The sequence below is a fragment of the Peromyscus eremicus genome, chromosome 3, assembly GCF_949786415.1.
Source record: "Peromyscus eremicus chromosome 3, PerEre_H2_v1, whole genome shotgun sequence".
Classification (NCBI taxonomy): Eukaryota; Metazoa; Chordata; class Mammalia; order Rodentia; family Cricetidae; genus Peromyscus; species Peromyscus eremicus.
In genome coordinates this window covers 103183595-103203719 of record NC_081418.1, presented here as the reverse complement: position 1 = coordinate 103203719, position 20125 = coordinate 103183595, and the positions used below count along the sequence as shown (strand labels likewise).

Below are 20125 nucleotides of genomic sequence, written 5' to 3'. Positions count from 1 at the left end.
CGGGAGGGGGTTTGTGCTTTGCTCCATGAGGTATCTGCGAGGCAGGGTGGAAGGATTGACAGAGACACAGAGCTGTGGTGAAGCGGGGGTGGGGGGTGGGGGTATGGGGGGGTGTCCTCAGGCCTGACGAGCTCATCACAGTTGGGTGGGCTCTGGGAGCAGGACAGCCAGTCCCTGAGTGTAAGTCTTGGGTTTTCTGTGCCACCACTTCATCTTTAGAACTGGTCTTGAAATGGGAAAAGCCAAGATTGAAGACAGTTCCCAGAAGGGTTCAGACATGAGAGTCTGCTGTTTAGTCTAGGTGACCATGGCAAAGTGGTGTCTTGTTCTGGTCCACCAGAACCCCTGGGCCACGTTTCAGCTCACAGTGTCCCCAGGAGGTTGTGTCATTTGTACCTTACTTTTACTGATGAAGAAACTGAGGCACAGGCAGGAAGTGATGCGCTAAAGGTCCCCTAGCACTGGCACCCGGCACGTCTGGCCACAGTGTTCACATTCTCTGCACAGATGTGTACATGGCTGCAGCGGCTGAGCCGGGGGCAGGGTCTCCTTTGCTAGGTCAGCTTCTGTCCTTCATTGCTGTACTGCCAGGGCTGAGGTGAGGAGGGAAGGCATCCCACTAAGATCTGACCCACCATCCTCAGTGCTCAGCCAGGGCAGGCATGAGTCCATGTTGCCCACATAAGCAGCACCCAGAGGGCCCCAGTGAGGAGTGTGGCTGGCGGCCTGCATACTGTGAGGGCATAGACAGGCCTGTATCCAGAAGGATAAGGGGCTACCCTACCCCCTTTCTTGTGCCCCCCCTGACCACATGCTCTGTGCCACAGCCTCTGAGCAGCTTTGATAAGTAAGAGAGACCTGGTCTTCCCTAGGATGATATCCAGGTAAATTGGGTGGCCCCAGGGACCATCTGTCTAGAGGGGTCATTCTGTGGGGGTCTCAGCTGTCCCTTCCTTTCCACTGCTGTAGTCAAACTCCCAGGGGGACTGGAGGTCACAGGTGCTGCTTCCTTCCTGAAGCTCTCACTCCTTGGAGGCAGGCAGGAGGCAACAGCTTCCCTCCTTTATCTCCAATTTCCTTACCCCAGCTGCCTGCATGGCCTATGTTGAGGCAAAGCATGAGGTTAGCCCATGGATCACAGTGAACCAGGCTAGCCGCTTTGGTAAGAGAGCCTCGTAAGCTGCACAGTTGGTTGTAGGCACAAGGCTGTGGCTGCTGCTCAGTTATGCTACCCTGGGCCTGTGGCCCTACATGGTCACAGGAAAAGCTTAGTGGGCTTCCTGGAAGAGGTGGGCCCCAAAGATAGCTGAATTTGGCTGATCAGAGGAAAGAGGTGAAGGCCCAGAAGGATGGGACCTATGACAGAGTGGAGTCTGGCTGGTCTGTGGGTTCTTGGGGGATCCCCAGATCTGATAGGATGTCCTGATGTGGCTTCTCCTTGTCCAAGTCTCAGGGGAGCTTCCTTCTCGTTCCTTCCCCACCTCTTTTGGGATGCAGCTTTGTCCCATAGCTTTCTCAGGACCCCCTTGGGGTGTCCCTTACAGCTCCACCCTAGACCCTGGAGACAGACATGCTGCACATGGACACATTGATCAGGACCCATGGCAACTAGGTAGAGGTGCTTTGGCTCCAGAGCAAAGAGGGGTAGAAGTCATGGGAACAGGCTGTGGATAGACATTGGGTGTGGATGGAGCATGGGCTGGGCCTGCCTGAGGTGTGAGGAGCACAGGAGGAAGAATTTTCCCCACTTGCTGGTGAGGACCTGTCTTAGTCAATATTCTATTGCTGTGAAGAGACACCATGACTAAGGCAACTCTTAGGAAAGAAAGCATTTAGTTGGGGGCTGGCTTACAGCTTCAAAGTTAGTTCATTGTCATCATGGCAGGGAGCACCGTGACATGCATGACATTGGAGCATTAGGTGGAAGCTACATCATTATGTGTAGGGAGAGAGAGAGAGAGAGAGAGAGAGAGAAAGAGAAAGAGAGACTGGGCCTGGCATAGGTTTCTGAAACCTCAAAGCCCATCCCCAGTGACACATTTCCTCCAACAAGGTCACTCCTCCTAACTTCTAATCCTTTCAAACAGTGCCACTCCCTGGTGACTAAGCATTCAAATATGTGAGCCTCTGGGGGCCACTCTGATTCAAACTGCCACAGGACCCTTAGGTGTTTTCCCACAAAAGCAGTTCATCTAGGGACCATGTATTATCCTGAGTGTGAGGGTTAGCTGGGGCCACTGGCCTAGGTCTGAGTCCCAGAGGATATTACTAATTGTAAAGCACACCCCTCCCTGGGACTTCTCAGCATATTCCAGGCTGCACTGGACTCCACATGGCCGGTGAGGAAAGGCCCACAGCATTTAGGCTTGGGAAGGATTGTGGTCTTGTTGATCACTCGCTGCCTCGTGGAGACAAGACTCAACCTGACCACAGGCTCTGGAGCTTGTCAGCAGCTGGTGTGAGAGAAAAGGGAGGGGGCAGGAGAGCCAGGAGGGGGCAGGAGAGCCAGGAGAAAGGCCATGCATGCCTTCTGCAGGCTGCTGAGGGGCCACTACTGCAGAAGCACTGACTGTGTGCCCTGAAAAGGAGGAGGACCAGTGTGAGGCTTCTGCCCTCAGTGGACTCCGGAACCAGTGGTCAGGGCATGGTGGGCCACTGTGCTTCAGCCTCTGATGGCAGGGGTAGTCACAGGGGTAGTCACAGGGGAACTCACAAAAAGGAAGGCCAGGGACGGTAGATGCCTCTGGGGGAGGTGGCTGGGAGCTGAAGTCTCTCCTGTTGGCCTTTTAGGGCCACATTATTTCTAGATTGATGTCACAGGCCACTCTGCTCCACACGCTGGTGGAGTACTAGGCTCACTCATTCCGGTTAGTGGTTCAAATCACAGGATACTTGAGGAGACAGACGTCTGGAGAATGGGCCTGAAATCCTCACAGTGATCTCTGTATCCTTGGATTATCTCTTTCCCGTCCCTTGGGTGTCAGGGAGAAGAGTTAATTACTCCATGGTCTTGTCCTCAAGATTCCCAAGTTAGTGAGAGAAAGAAAAAGGGGCCAAACTTTTGACTCATGGCTGAACATCGTAGGAGAAAGACGGTTCAGAAAACACAGCAGCTGTGCTGTTTCCTAAGGGAGACCGGCTGAGAGAAGAATGCGATCTTCAGGCAGGCCTTGAAGGATAAACAGGAAGAAGACACCTAGCATAAGCAGGCATGGGACTCAGTGGCGGAGGGTCTGCATTCGTAATGCCCTCCACTCAATCCCAGCATTAGAAAAACAAAAGGGGGGGTATTAAATCTTCAGAGAGCAGTAGGGGCTCCATGGTCTGAGGCTGGGTAAGAGGTAATGAGGTTGCCCAGGAGGCTGGAATCAAATACCAGGCCTTACATGTCAGAAGTAGCCAGAAACAATGTAATGGCAGTGAGCTTTGGGTGGCTTCCTGTCCTTCCCTGACATGGAATGGAGAGGAGCGAAAGGCCCTAGAGGTAGCAGGTGTCAACACCTAGGAGTTAGGGAAGTATAACAAGCAGCCTTTGGGCAATGTTTGGCAGTGTGCCCCTCACTGGGTTAGGCAGAGGAGACAGGTAGAGAGCATAGGAGGGTCCTCCGAGACAGAGGTGGTGACTCCTGGGGCTCTGGCACCTGACTGTAGCTTTGGAGAATGCTTATGTGGAGCAGGCCCATGACCCACTGGAGGGCAGGAACAGCTAAGAACGCCAAAGGCCTCTGAGGGGTGCAGGGAAGGAATAAAACAGAAGCCAGGAGGGTTCTGGGAAGGGAGGTGCTGGCAGGGAGGTGACCAGGACAGGGACAAGCTGGGACCCCGCCTGACTGCACAGGAAACATGCCCCCCAGTCTGCATGTTACGGTGGCTTCTGCCGTTTCTTCACCTGGCAAAGTTATCTCCAAGTCCCCACAATAACATGGTATCTTCCTACTGGCTGTGGAGGTCTTGGTGTACCTACCCTCAGGGTGAAGTGTGGAACTCTGGAGGGTCCTGAGGAAGGATGGACTGTCAGCAGCCCCTGAAGCAGTGAGGGTTGAGACCAGGACAGGCAGCCTGAGGACAGGGCCCCCCACTGGGACAGGCCAGCCCTGCTGGAATGTGCCTTGCTCCAGGGAGGTGAGCTAAGGGGGATGGAATTCCACCTGAGTGTGGAGTCACCTCTTGCTCACAAGGGGTGTTGGTCTTGTCCCTTCCTGCCCTGCCCTGTCTGGTCTGGGTGCTCCTAGGGGCTGGCTCTCTACTCTGGGCATGGCTGTAGGGAGGCCAGTGTATCGGGGACAGCAGGGACCCAGCCCCTGGCAGCGAGGGCGAGGCCCAGATAAGACTTGCTCCACTTTGTTGCCGCTAGAAGCCACTTGCATACTTACCCAGAGAGAGTGGACAGTGTGGCATGTCAAGGGCCCGAGAGGCCAGGCCCCACCTCCCCGGAAGCCAGCTAGCAGTCCTCAGGCTACTGTGCTTACAAGTTCTGCCCCACATTTGGGGCAGATAGGGGATCTCACCTTCAAAACGCAGGAAAGGCCTGCGTCCTGGGCTCAGTGGATCCGGATGAGGGTGGCCTTGGGTTTCAGAGGCTTTTCCAGGTCTGACATTGGGGTAGAAGAAAACGCAGAGCTCTTGAGGACCTTGCCCATGCCCTCCCATGCTCACTAGCCTCTAGCCCTGAACTCCTGGGCCAACCATTTTGCTCAGGGTTTTTACACACGCTGCCCATCAGGGTGAAGTTCAGCCCCTTCTCAGAAGTCTTCTCTCCCCAGTGTCCACCTAGTCTCAATAATACCACTCTGCTTATCTATCTATCTATCTATCTATCTATCTATCTATCTATCTATCTATCTATTTATTTAGAGACATAGTCTTGCTATATAACCCAAGCTGGCCTTGAACCTTCTCTCTCTCTCTCTCTCTCTCTCTCTCTCTCTCTTTTGGTGTTTGTGGGGGTTTAAAACAGGGTTTCTCGGTGTACAGGCCTCTGCTTTTATTTTTTAAGGCAACCCCCGCCATTTGAACTTCTTCTGTTTGCACAGTCCTTCATGTCTTTATTGTCCACTACCTCCCACTACAAGGTCAGCATCATGAGGGTCAGGACAGCTGAGTCGTCTCTGCCTGGAATGGTGCCTGGCACACAGTAGGGTTCAAGAAAGGTTTCCAGAGTGCGTGCATGAGTGGCAAGTGTCTGCTCTTTCCCGGAAGTGTCTTGGGAGGAGGATGCCAGATGGAATTTGAGATTCCCAGTTAAATTTGGATTCAAGATAAGTAAGAAATAAATTTTATTTATGTGTGTCCCAAATGTTTTATGAGACACACAATTAGATGTCTTCTTTGTTTATGTCAAATTCAAATTTAACTGTTTTGTGTATTCTGAGTAAAGCTTATGCTGTGGTAACTATGGGCTCACATGAAATTGAAAGAACACAGAGACTCTGAGGACCTGTTGTTCAGCTCCCCCACAGTGACAGCCTATAGAATTGTAGGACGCTGTCACCCCAGGACCCTGGCATTGATACCACGGAAGTACAGAGCATGAGGACCGTGTGCCATTTCCCTCCCTCAGGACTCCCAGTCACCACACATCACTAATGTTTATAATTTTGTTGTGTTAGAAGGTTGGATAGAAGGAGTGGGGAAGGATGCAGCCGATAGAATCCCTTCTTGCTCCATGTTATCTCCTAAACTCACTCAAGTTGTTGTGTGCAACCATAGTTCTTGCCTCTCAGCAGTCACGTGACAGTCCACGTGACAGTCCATGGCTCAGAGGCAGCACACTTGGTTTAGCTGTTCCCCCGCTGAAGGACGTCTGGTTTGTTGGCAAGCTTGGACCGTTGTAAATAAAGCTGCGGTGAATGTGTGTGTACAGATTTTTCTACGAATGTGAATGTCTAGTTCTCTATGCTGTATGCCAAGGGAGCCAACATACTGTTGCTGAGAGTTTAGCTTTATGAAAAAGCAGCTAAGCATCCCTACAGAGGGATGTCAGCTTCGCATCACTGCGTGACAACTGGTTTTGGGGGTCCACAACGGGTTGATCCTGCTGATTTGGGTCTGTAGCAGCTCATCACAATAGGATGCATGATGGAGCAAAGCTGCATACTTCATGTCTGGAAGGTGACAGACAGGGATAGGGTGGACCATGTCCCACTTTCCCCTTTGAGGGCACCTTCAGTGACTTGAAAACTCCCTTGCCTCTTGAAGATCCCCCTGTCTATTGGGAAGCAGCCCATTACTACATGGGCCTCCTGGGGACATCCCAGGTTGAACTACAGCACTGGCATTGCCATTTTCCACTCCCAGAGCCACCTGTGAGTGACCCATCTTCTCCACATCCGTGCCCACACTTGCTGATAACACAGGTTTTTATTTCTGTCGCTGGGATGGGCGTGTGCCGTATCTCAGCAGGGCTCTAGCCACACCTCCAATGGCTGATAAGATGAGCATCTCTCCTTGTGTGTTTCTGCCATCTGTGTACCTCAGAGGGTATGGTGGGATGTGTCTGTCCATCCTCTGGCTCACGTTTTAGACTGCTGGCTTTTTTTGGCTGTTGGTTTCGGACATTTTTAATTCATCTCTTCAGGCGCTTTAGTCAGGTCTGTGTTTGCAAGCCTTTCCCTGGTCTACAGCTTGTCTTTTTTATCTCCACGACAGGGCCTTTCCCAGAGTGAAAGTGGGCCTGTTGTTACTGCTGTTTGTTTTTATACACTGTCTCACTGTAGCTCAGCTGGCCTTGAACTTGTGGGAGGAAAGTACTTTCGAAGTTGGCTAAGAAACCTTTGCTACCCTGGGTCCCTAGGGTGCTTTATTTCTAAAAGTTTTGCATTTAAATTCCTGGTGTGGTGGCATGTGCCTGTAAGCCCAGGACTGGATTGTGAGTTTGAGGTCAGCCTGATCTATACAGTAAAGCCCTGGCTCAAAAAAAAATTAAGCATTTAAGCCCACTCATTTTATAACTAGATTATCCAGATGTTTTAAGCCTAATACAAAGCTTATCACTTCAACTATGCTTACATATATGATTATGCAGCTCAAGGTCCATTAGTATCATGAAACACTACCACATCTGTGCACAGCCTCCATCACATTTGTCCAGAGCCCCCATCATACCTGTGTAGGAGACAACATCACACTTGTGCCAGAGACGCCACCATACCCATGCCAGAACCTCTATCCCCACACCTAAGCCAGGGCCTCCATCCCCACACCTATGCCAGGGCCTCCATCCCCACTCCTATACCTTGTCCTCCATCCCCACACCTATACCTTGTCCTCCATCCCCACACCTATACCTTGTCCTCCATCCCCACTCCTATACCTTGTCCTCCATCCCCACACCTATACCTTGTCCTCCATCCCCACACCTATACCTTGTCCTCCATCCCCACACCTATACCTTGTCCTCCATCCCCACTCCTATACCTTGTCCTCCATCCCCACACCTATACCTTGTCCTCCATCCCCACACCTATACCTTGTCCTCCATCCCCACACCTATACCTTGTCTTCCATCCCCACACCTATGGCAGGGCCTCCATCTCCATACCTATACCTTGTCCTCCATCTCCACACCTATGGCAGGGCCTCCATCTCCACACCTATGCCAGGGCCTCCATCTCCATACCTATACCTTGTCTTCCATCCCCACACCTATGCCAGGGCCTCCATCCCCACACCTATACCTTGTCCTCCATCCCCACACCTATGGCAGGGCCTCCATCTCCACACCAATGCCAGGGCCTCCATCCCCACACCTATACCTTGTCCTCCATCCCCACACCAATGCCAGGGCCTCCATCTCCACACCTATATCTTGTCCTCCATCTCCACACCTGTGCCAGAGCCTTCATCAAATTCTCTGATTTCAGCAACTTGAAAGCTGCAGCCTCAGCCCCAACACGCCAACCCAAAGCCTCCAGTCACTGAAGCTACAAACCACAGCATAGACTCTTCACTTCCTGTCCTGGCCTAATGACATACTTTTCCTCTCTGCTTCCACAAATTTGACCATTCCAGAGACCAATTAAGAATCCAGAATTAAGCTAGATTGGGGTGTTTTTCTTCTGTGTCTGGCCCGAACTGGCCTAATGTCTTACAGGTTCTCATGTTGTAGGTGTGACTTGTGTGACAATATTCCTATTTTAGCTTGATTTTCATGGTGGTTGAATCTGGTTCCTCTGCTCAGCCCTGGTGCCCAGACAAGGAGTGTAGCCTCTAAGAAGGAATTGGACCAGGAGAAGGAATTGTAGGCCTATTCTGGATCTAGAGACTTCTTCTGAGGGCCCACAGGTGGAGAAGCAGGCCAGGATTGGTACCCGGCCCAGCTTAGGCTCTCCTGCCTTGTGGTAGAACATGCTGGATGAGAAGCTGTGGCAGAGGCTGGGACCATGATGGAGATGAGAGTCCAGGACTAGGTTATTGATACTGATGGAGCTAGAACTGGTCTAGAGAAGCCACTGAGAACAGGTCAGAAGGGAACTGACCCTGGTCAGGGTGGAGGGTGTTCATGAGGACTAGGGTTTTTCCTCTTCATTCAATGTCACAGCCAGGGCTGGGTCCAGCCAGCTCCTGCCATTGATGCCACAGTGATAACCATGACTAGTATCCAGGGAAAGAGGGATGAGACAAGGGAGGAGTGGAAATGAGTGGTCAGATAGGGCAGCTCTTCCCGGAGAAACTGGCAAGGCCTGTGGGTCCCCAGCTGTCACTTCGCTCTGGGCTACCAAGACCTCTTCTACTCAATCCCATGAAGACATGACAGCCCAGGCTTAGCTCAGAGAATGGATGGACACCCTGGCCCCAGAGGAACTTGGGTCACTCATCCAGGAAGGTGATTTTTAGCGAGTTGTCACTGTCCCCCAGGCCCTCAGCAGGCCAGGATGTCCAGGAGGGAGAGCGTGGGAAAAGGCAGGTTCAAGCTCAGGCGAAGAGACACAAGGCTCTTGTCAGGGAGAGTGACACAGGCAGACACAGGTTCTCTGCTAGGGGGACACAGGAAGTCTAATATCAGCACTAACAGTACAATCCCATTTAATCCCCACAACCGTTAACCTCCCGCCTGGTCACAAGTCTGCCTTCCCCGCTTTACACTTGGGAAAATGGAGGTGAAAAGAGGAAAATGGTCCAAGGCTACACCACACTCAAGTTACCCTAGACATCTGAACTCAAGCTGGCTCCAGACTCAACAATGTCTGGGGCTGACCTTTCTCAATCCCAACATCCCATGAGTGATTCCACAATATTATCCCAAAAGACTGGAACCTTCTGAAGCAACTCAGAAGCTTTGGTCCTTAGACCCCAAGGTCCCACTCTCTAACCACGTGGGGACTGAGGGTCATTCAGGCACTGTGTCCTGTCTTGCTCTGGTTGTGGGGCCCTAGACATTGTCTTCCACCTAGAAGAGGACACCTGGGAGCCAGAGAAAGAGCTGATTTAGAGGTTTATGTATTTATGTCTTTTTTGGGGGTTTTCAAGACAGGGTTTCTCTGTGTAGCTTTGTGCCTGTCCTGGATCTCGCTCTGTAGACCAGGCTGGCCTTGAACTCACAGAGATCCACCTGCCTCTGCCTCCCGAGTGCTGGGATTAAAGGCGTGCGCCACCACTGTCCGGCTGCATTTATGTCTGTTAAAGCAGAGTTCTGGGCCTCCACAGTTCTGGGCTTGTGCTAGACAGAGGGCAAGCTTGGAGCCCTGAGCCTTCACCTGCAGGGTCCTTCTTGTTCTACTAGGCAAACATGAGCTTTGGCTCAGCGTCCCCCAGAGCCCAGCCTGGCGTACACTTGATGTCTTGGGGTGGCACAATCTAAGGGCTAGTGCAGACTGTGTGGTTGGGAGGGCTGCTTTCGTTCCTGTTCACAGTGTATGCTGCTGTGCATTTGGCTGGACCTGGCCTTGCTGCTTCTGGCCCGGGTGCCCTTAAGGCTGTCGCTTTGCTTTTCTGTGCCTACTCTTTCCATCTGTGAAAAGGGCTCATCTCATAAATTGATGCTAACAACATGATCAAATGAACTGAAGGTGTTTACGGTCACATTGGTAAACAGTCTCCTTAAGTCACATGTGACCTTTTGAACAAACTGCAAATGAGTATGATGAAGCCTCAGTTCTTTGGCTCAGGTTTCTAGGGCTTGGTGTCCATGTGTGGCTCATGGTTAGCTTATGACTTCCCTGGTACAGGGAGTCCCCGAGACGCTGGTGAGCACGGGGTATTCAGAACTTAGCATTAATAGAGAAACCTAGGAAGGCCTCCATAGCCGGCCACCTTCCTGGCCTCCAGGAGCAGCCATGTGATTTCCCCTAGAAAGAATCCCCCATGTGGCTGACCTGGCAAGAGCTTACTGGAAAGTAGCCAGAGGAGAGGAGGGCAGTGTGGTGAGGCAGAGGTGGGGCTCGGTTATGCCACAGTGAGACCAAGGCAAAATGTGCCCACTGGGCACACAGTTGCTTTCTTTGTCCCCAGGAGGGGGACTAGAACTCAGGGTGTTATCAAATGAGTGAGGGGAGACAGCAGAGGGGGATTTGAGCGGGCTAAGAGGCATGGCATGATCCTGCAGGGACGGCAAGACTGGCTCCTAGAAGCCCAGCCGTCACCTCTCCTAATCCTGGACCCTTGTGTCCTTTGCAGAAAGATTCAGGTGTGATAATATACTGAAGAGGGCGTTCTGCCTAGCCAAGGAGACTCACTGGCAGTGTGCGTCTGAACCCAGGGAGATGGCTCAGGGCGGGGGTGTCTGCCATGCCATAGGAAGGCTTTCCCTGTTCCCCGTGGGGATGATATGTCACCTGCCCACTGCATGGATTGGGAGGGAGGGCCAGGCAGCAGCTGGAGGAGTACAGCAGGGCACTGGCAGGAGGGGTGGGGTCTCCAGCAAGACCTGGGCCCTGGCTGTGGGCAATGCCAGCCTCAGCTGCTCACTGTGCTGTACCATATCGAGACTAAACATACTTTGTGTGTGCTCATCCCATCCCACATGTGCCTCATAGCCACTCTCACCTCACAAGAGAGGGCCTGTTGTTATTCCTGCCACAGGAGGAAACTGAGGCACTAAATGAATGGTATAGCCCTGTCACCCACCTTGGCAGGCCACACTCTGTCCATCCCCTGTGCACCTGTTTCTTAGCCCTCTACTGTGTGTGTCCATGTACAGTGTTTAGATGACAGGGCTGGTATGCTGCAGTCACAATGACTAGCCAGTTGCACACACCTTATTCTTGCAAGACCTTCACTATTTACACCTTTTCCTGGTCAAGCCTTGCAGCTCTGTGCAGGTGAACAGTGTCACTGGGCCCCTGTTGTAAGCAGGCATGGCCACTGAGGCTCAGGTGGGCCTTTGTGCACCAGGAGGGTTGCGCTGCAGCTAGCTCTTCTCCTCTGGGCAGGTGGGGTTGCTGGCCACACCCCGCTCTAACTCTCAAGAATTCCAGTTGGGCCTTTGTTCTGTGCTGGCAATAGAAATGGCCTGGGTGTGGGAAGAGCTTCCTCCCAGTCCTGACTGTACTGCTTATTTGCTGTATGATCTTGAACAGTTGCCTGTCTCTGAGGCTTAGTTTCCCTCCTCCATGTGTGTGTGGGGTTCCAATAGTAGACTTCTTGGATCCACTGTGCAAGCTCAATGCCTGCAAAGTCCTAGATGGCCAGTGTTTCACGGTGGAACGCATGGAGCCCAGAGCAGCTGCTCTGAGACTGCACGAGTCTTAGAGGCAGGGGTTGCAGAAATAACACGAAAGCCACAGTTGTGTTCTAGGCGCTACAGTTTGTTTGTTTGTTTGTTTGTTTGTTTGTTTGTTTGTTTATAGGGGTAGTGGTGAGGCAGGATCTCACTATGTAGCCCTGGCTGGCCTGGAACTCACACAGATCCACCTGCCTCTATCTCCTGAGTGGTGAGATTAAAGACCTGCACTACCACACCTGGCTAGACCCTATGTTCTATTCCTAAGGCTCTTGCTAGCTCTGTGCTCCACCTTCTTTGAAGCCCTGCCCAAATAGCATGTTGGAAAGATCTGGGGGGAAGGAGCTGTCTGGAAGCCATTGAGATTTGTTACTTCTGAATAGGGAGGGCCACAGGAGACCAAGCCACTGTGTGACATTATGAATTCCCTGAGATGGGTCTCTAGATCAATCAGTCATACTTGAGCTGCTCCTCAGTAGAGAGAGCTGCCCTTGTCAAGTCCAGGACCTGCAAACTTCTCCACAAAGCCTTGTCTACACCCAGAACTTCTGCCCACACTCCTGGCCGCTGCATCCGGCAGCTGCCCTCCTCCTGGCTGCAGACTGTCTGGTGGCCTGCCTGGAATATCCTTGCCCTGTTCCCGGAAGCATCGGTGCCACCCAAGGACAGAGCCTTGGCCTTGCCTCTGGCTGTGCGCTTCCTTTCACACCCCACAGGTGGGACTTCACCTACTGCCCCATTTCTGCTCTGCTACAGCTACCCAGGATTCACCTGTGCACCAGCCCCTGAGTTCAAATCTCCTGCAAACAGAATCTGCCCCTGCCTGGTGTTCCAATTCATCAGCCTCTTCCTGGCAGCAGTATGACAGGCCCCTGGCTTGGGGCTGCAGTCTTTCCAAACGTGACTTGTATCCTTCATCCTCTGTTACAACCTCACACTAATTCCCTTCCATCTCAGCATAGATCCCGAAATCTTCAAAATATCCGTCAAGACCCTCCCTGATCTCTGTCCTCCTCTGTTCCAACGCCACCTCCTGCCTCCTCTTTGCCTATTCTCTTCCTCCTCTTCCCAAGTGTCTCCTCAATGGTCTCAGACATGCTGGGTATTCCCCTGCCTCAGGCCCTTTGCACTTGCCGATTTCTCTAGACTGCTGCACCCCCAACCCTCACCCCACCACACATCCTCAAGTCCTTGCTCAAATATCACCTAAGAAGGGTTTTCCTGACCACCCCCCTGGAAACTGCCCCCATCTGTCTCGCCACTTCCTGTTCCCGCCCGTGTTTTGTTTTCCCACATAGCGCTTTCGACCACCTGACATAATATTGGGAGTTTGCCAGAGATCCCAACATGGACTGGGAAAAAGTCAGAGCGCTTGCTGTAGAAGGCATCCTGTGGGAGGGTGCAGGCCCAAAGATTCCTCCCCACTATGATCAAGTCTGTCCCTCCATACCTTGCCCCACTGGGCCAGTGGAAAGGGTTTATTTCAATACAGCTCCCGTCATATGGCAGGCATTATTCTAAGTGCTTTGTACATATTATCTCACACAGTGCTCATAAGAACCCATGAGATGGCCACTCTTACAGTCTTCCATTATAAATATGGAAATGGAGGCACAGGTTCAGTGACTTGCCCAAGATCATGTGGCCAATAAATAAAGAGCCAGGACATGTATCCTGGAAGGGCAGGGTCAGAACCTACGTTCACTATACTCCTCTCTGGACCTGCTCACTCCCTTATTTGTTAAATATGTGTCTACTTCATGTTAACTACAAATTTTGGAGATGGACACATACATAGATGACTAAGAAAATGGTGAAAAACTCCCATCAGGGAGTTCATAATCCAATAAGAAATATTGACTAAGTCAAGATCAGGAGAGGAAAATGTCCCCGTTCAGTAAACATGTGCTGACACCTGTAATGTGTCAATTCTGGACATCAGAGATGAAGCATTGCTGCTGGTTTTGAGGGGCATCCATTGTGACAGTCTAGGGAGACCTGACAGCAGAACTCGGATCTGACACAGAGAAGCATAGGACATTGTGGGAACCCAGAAGAGGAGGTTTCTGCGTGGGGACTGGTTGAACTGAACAGACGGCTGAGTGGTAGCAGCGTGGCTGCCTAGGTGTGTGGGTAGATGGTTGTGTAGGTGAATGGAAGGATGGAAAGGTGGACAGATATGTGGGTGGTGGGGGATGGGTGGATAGATAAGTGAGTGGGTGGATAGAATGGAGGGTGAAAGGATGGATGCAGAGATGTTTTACTATGTAGACAGAAAAGGATTTGGAAAGGATGGATGTGTGAATGGATGGGTGGGTGGGTGGATGGATGGATGGATGAATGGATAAACATGTGAATGACTGGGTGGGAAAGTTGGAGGATGGATGGGTGGGTACGAGTGTGAATGGATAAATAGATTATAGGTATATGGATGTGTGTATATATAAATATTTGAAATATGGACAAGTAAGAGTCAAAGGATGCAGGATGCATGGATGGGTGGATGGATGGATGGAGAGTTATTTGGAAAGATTGTTAGTTGATTGAATGAATGAGTAAAAAGCTGAGCTCATTGCTGGGAAGTTGGACACGTTCCCAGTGAGATCACCAGACCAGCTGAAAGAAAGGATTGCAAATCCACACATTCATCCACTCAACAAATACCAGCAAGCACCTATTTGTGTGTCCGGTACTGTGTTAGGCTCTGGGATTAGGTGTGGCACTTGCCTTTATAGAGCTGACATTCCAGGGGGAAGTCAGACAACAAATAGTCCGATGGAGAGAGAACCATTGTCAAAGAGTAATCAATGCCATGACAGAAAAATAAGGCAGAGTAAGAGGGTAGAGACGACAGAAATGGACGTTACTGGGGGAGGTGGAAGAGACCTCTCTGAGAAGGTGAACTGTGAACAGAGACTGAGCTGTCTGGGGAGTACCACTTGAGTGAGAGCATTCAATAGCCCAGAGGCCAGTGTGGCCCCACCAAGTGAGCAATGAGCACAGGGGTGACAAGGTCACAGGCAGGAGTGCTGGGAGCGGGGATGCCCTGGAGGACATGGGAGGGGTCTGCGTGGAGCAGGCACATCTGGGAGATGAACAACTTGCTGCTTGGGTGTAAAGGCTTTCAAGGGCAGTCAGTCTGGCTAGCCTGGAAGCCAGTGGAGACCACTGAATCTGGGCTGGTTTGCTGTAGAGAGCCCCCCTCCCTGCTCCCCTGGAAGGGTTCCCAGTTGGGAGGCCATCAGCATTTTAATTACGGCTCCCAGTTCTCAATGGTTTGCAGCCCAACCATGAAACAGGCCCTGGGCAACATGTGGCACTTCAGTGATTTACTCCCTCACCATTCTATATTCAGTGCCCCTGGGTGCTGTCGGCCGAGTTTTCAGAGAGAAAAAGAAACGGAATGTGGGAGCAGGGTTAAGTCTGGGATTTTAAGTGCATTGATCCATTTTTCAGTTATTCTCTGAGATAAGATTTCTCAGCCTTCCCTAAGTTACTGGTATCCACTGATGTGGGGCACAACTGTCCAGTGCTCTGCTTCTCTTCACTCTGATAGCATGCATGCTTTCTGCCGAACGGTGGCTTTGGAGGCTACCACAAGACAGGCATGGGTTCCCACTCTCTGTCTGAGGCTTCCCCCTTCACCCCAACCCAACCCAAGGCCCAGGGTCCTACAGGACTCTTCAGACTTCACATGCCCATAAACCACCTGGAGAGTGGAAACACCTTCTGACTGATAGCAGATCTGGGCAGGGCCTGAGGCCCTGTATCTCCAGCAGCCTCCCCTGATGCCGGGTGCTGTGGCTGGAATGTATATCCCAAAAGTTCGAGTACTGAAAACTTAATCCCCAAAACCAAATGCAGATCTAGAGGTGAGACCTTTGGGAGGTAATTAAGGGTAGACGAAGTCTAGAGGCCAGCCCTCGGAGTGACATCAGTGGCTTTATAAGCAGAGGAGGAGAAACCTGAGCTCCCACACTATTCTGTCTCTGATGTGACATCCTGTACCATGTTGTGACATGGCACAAGGTCCTCCTAGATGTAGGCACCATGTGTTTAGGTTTTCAGCCTCTAGAATTAAGCTGAATAATTACCCAACCTCTAACAGTCAGTTATAGTCACAGAGAACAGCCTGGGACATTGGCTTTGGGACCACACCTGGGCAGCAAGGATCTTGACCTGTGCCATCCAATAGAAATCTAATTAATCCACATGGGTAACATGTTCTAAGGACAACATCAGAAAGACAAAAAGAGTCCTGGGGAGGTGACTCAGGGGTAGAGCATTTGTCTAGCATGCACAAGGTCCTGGGTTTGATCCCCAGCACTAAAGAGGAAAAAAAAGATGCTGTTAAAGGGAATAATGTAATTTATTTAATCTATTATCATCATTCAATATGTAACTAGTATAAGAATACTGAGGTCTTGTGTGCTGCTTTTCCATAATAGTTGTCTGTGATCTAGCATGTGTACTGATAGCACATTTCATTTCAGGACATCGTATTGCTTCCAGGATGTCCACTCTACCCCTATAAATTCCAAATCTGATTTAGGACTGGTTGGGGAAAGGCAGCTTCACTTCCCGGGTCCCTAAGGCAGCTATAAATATCTGCTGAGGACAATCATGGGAAATGAGAAGGTTGGACTAGGTCCTTGCTGCCCTTCCCCTCCCGGGTGGGCCAGTGGGTCTGTTCTCTGCCACATTTAGCTCACATAGCCTGGAAATGGCTTCTCTTACCAGTCCCCAGTTTTGTGGTCAAAGAACCGGGTTCAGAGATGCTAAGCAACATCCTCAGAGTGACCCAGCCAGGAGGTGACAGACCTGGGGCTTGAATCAAAATAGTGGAAACTCCTTCTCTGCAGTAAGAGACTCCAAATCTTTTAGCATGCCGTGACTTCAGGGGAACTTCCAGACCCATTCATTTCTGCAGATCTGCTGAAGTGGCCTGGACCCTGAAGCCAGAGAGCCTCTGGAATGGCAAAGAAGGCAGAGCACCTTTGGTTGGCAGGACTGGCACAGCCCAAGTCCCTGGGAGCCCTGGGTCCGAGCTCCTGCAGCAAATCCTAAGGTTTAGAACAGCACCAGGGAGTCCATGTCCCTTCAGCCATGCCCACCATCTGTGCCTGTGGGAGAGGTCTGTTACACTCAACTGGAAATTGCCATGGGGTCAAGACCAGACACTCAACCAGAAGAACCCCAATTTCATCCAATAGAAATCAAATATAAGTCCCAGCTAGGAAAGGGTATCTCAGAGGAGATGCCCCAGCGTGTATGTCCCAGCTACTTGAGACCAGCCATTCCTAACTCACAGATGCCTGCTGAGCATCTCCTAGGAGGTGGCTTCTTCCAGATGCCTCACGGACCACACAGCAGAGAGCAGAGAGCTCTGCACAGTGAATCCAGCAGCAAGTTCTCTAAAAACTCATGGCTGGGAGGATCCATACTAGGGTCGTGCACGAGAGTCTGACAGAGGAGTGTGCCAAAGCTGAGGACCCAGGGGAAGGGTACCACAAGCAAGACAGCAGCAGCCATAGGGGTCTTGAGTGAGAATAAATATGGCTTCCCAGGAACACCTGGTACCAATTGTTCACTGAGGGTGTTTGGCAGGGCTGAGAGGCAGCAGGTGTCCTGGGCACCAGAGGGTAGGGTGAAGTTGTTTTCTTAAGAGGTTGCCACTTGGCTTCTGATAACTGCCCACATCCCCATCCCATTAAAGCCCGGCTATGCCCAGATGTGTACTGGATTCCAGGAGGGGGTATGGCCCAGTACACAGTCTCTCAGCAAGTCTATCCAGAGTTCTGGGGGGTCTCCACACTCCTTCCTTTCCTATCCTGGCCATTGCTGAGACACACCTAACTTCTCTCCTGTATCTCACTAACACTTTGGTCTTTGTATCATTTGGACTTCTGTCCAGGCACTTCTGCTACTGGAAATGCCCTGGATTTGCTTCTCTGCATGCCTCAAAACTCACAAGTCCCTTCCTCTAGGAAGCCTCACAGGCACATCGCTTGCTTGGCCCATAGAGAATGCAGAGGCTTCTGTTTGGACCAGATCTGAGGAAGAAAGATTCACTGGTCTGTCTCCCTAACTATGCAGAGTCTCCTGAGGAGAGAGACCTTGCCCCACATCACTAGCACCTGATGTAGACCTTTGCAGAGGGTAGGTCCCTCAGGATGGCTCTGGAATGACAGGGCAGAATTTTCTCCCTTGCCCATTATTAAAAGTACCAGAAGAGCTTTTGTAGCTTGAATGTTAAGTGGTCTTTTAATAAAAAACCCAGTACCAGATATTGGTGTAAATGCTGAAAGATCAGAGAGACAAAGAAACAAGCCACAGCCACCACCTCTTACCTCACCCACTCCTCAGCCTGAAAAAGCCTCTAGTTCCTATCTCTTCACGCCTTATATACCTTTCTCTGCCCAGCCATCACTTCCTGGGATTAAAAGCATGTGTGCTTCCCAAGCAAAGGCATAGATCTCAAGTGCTGGGATTAAAGGCGTGTGACTCCCAAGTATTGGGATTAAAGGTGTGTGCCACCACTGCCTGGCTCTATTTCTCTCCTAGACTGAGTCAATCTCATGTAGTCCAGGGTGACTTTGAACTCACAGAGATCCAGATGGATCTCTGCTTCCCAAGTGCTAGGTTAAAGGTGTGTGCTCCACTGCCTGACTTCCATGTTTGATCTAGTGGCTTGTTTTGTCCTCTGATCTTTAGGTAAATTTTATTAGGGTACACAATATATCACCACAAGCTTTGAATGCTCTCATGTGCCTGTCCACAGCTGAGATCAAGTCAGAACTTAGAAGAGCCTGAGCCAGACTTCTGGAAATTCAGCCCCCATTGACTCTGCAGGGCTGGGAAGCCCAGTTTTGGAGGAGAAGCAGGTGCCAGCCATACACCAAGTCAAGGCTGCACTTCGAACACACAGGGCCAACTATGCTTAGCGCTGCTGGCCCTACAGTTTTTTTTTTTTTCATCTGTGTGTCACACAATCACAGCGTATGGTTCAGTGGTTCCTAAGAGGTTCATAGAGATACACACCCACCACCCAAATAAACTTAAAACCTTCAACACCCAAAAGAAGTTTTTGGTAACTACTGACAGTCATAGGTGAAAAAGCAAACCAACAAGCCCTGTGTCCCAGTAGAGGGGAGATGTAAGCAGGAGGATGGGGAGTTCAAGGCTAGCTTGGGCTATGTGAGAAAAACAAGAAGTCAGCCAATCAGCCATCATCTTACCTTTGTTCCCCTCTCCCCCAGTTTTCTGGTAACTACTGACCTATTTTCTGCTTCTGTGGACTGGCCTATTCTAGATGTTTTTGTGTAAGTGGGATCATTCTATGTGCAGGTCTGTGACAGGCTCTGTTCATTGTTAACATGTGTGTGGGGCACATCCATGTTGTAGCATGCTGCTTAGACCCGGAACGTCCCCCCAAAGCCCACCTGCTAAAGGGTTAGTTGTCAGCTTAGCGAAGGGACCTTAGGTGTCTGGAAGCGCGTCTTTGAAATGGAGAGTGAGACCCTTACCTATCCAGTCTCCAGTCTCTCTGTCTCTCTTTCTCTCTCTCTCTCTCTCTCTCTCTCTCTCTCTCTCTCTCTCTCTCTCTCTCTCTCTCTCTGCTTCTTGGTTGCCATGAGGTGAGCAGCTTTCTACTGAGTGCTCCCACCATGATGTACTGTGACACCACAGACCCAAAGCAACAGGGCCAGAGCAAGCATGCAAAGAGACCTTGGAAACCACAGGTGTAAAATAAGCCTTTAACCCCCATGAATTGGTGACCTCAGGAATTTTGCCATGGTGACAGAAATCTGAGTAACAACACTTCTTCCCTTTTCACGGCAGAAGACTACTCCATTATATGGAGAGAGCATAGTCTGTGGTGCCAAAGCCAAACAAAATGCAGAGATTAATCTCTGGATTTTTTTTTAAAGGAAATAAACTAAGCATAGGAATGCAATTTGAAACATATATGTGCATACCTTAGAGGCCTCCGGTTTGGGGGAAACAAAGGAGAGTTGGGAGCTTTAAGAGGGAGAAATCTATATAGCTTGTTTTGAGTTAAGGTCTGCTGGAGCTCTGGGTGCCATGTGATATGTAAAGCTAGTATTCAGGTCATAGTGGCTAGTCTATGGTCAGTTCCTGAATGAAAATATCCCTAAGGACTGATGGGTTCTGGTGGAGGGCCCACCCCGGCCCACCCCACCCCTACTTTCCCATGGCCCCTTGACTGTGTTTCAGCGGAATATGTCAAGCAGCCTCCATTTGCAAGAAAAACGCATTTGTCCACTGAGGGCCCTGGGAGCTGCTCCATTCCAACTACTGTGGTTGTTGCTGCAAAGAACACGTGTGGACTTGGGCTTCCGGTCTGCCTTTTGTTCTGCCCTTGTGCCCAGGCCCTGCCACCTTGGAGCTGTCTCCAAAAGGGCACAAGTCTAGAGCCAAAAGAGGAGGAGGAGGGACTGACAG

At 50.9% G+C, this 20125-nt stretch overlaps 1 protein-coding gene across 1 annotated transcript in view; it reads left to right on the top strand.

Moving 5' to 3' along the window:
• Wnt7a (Wnt family member 7A) overlaps positions 1-20125 on the top strand; it is a 47567-nt gene that overhangs the window by 18439 nt on the left and 9003 nt on the right. The window lies entirely within an intron of this gene.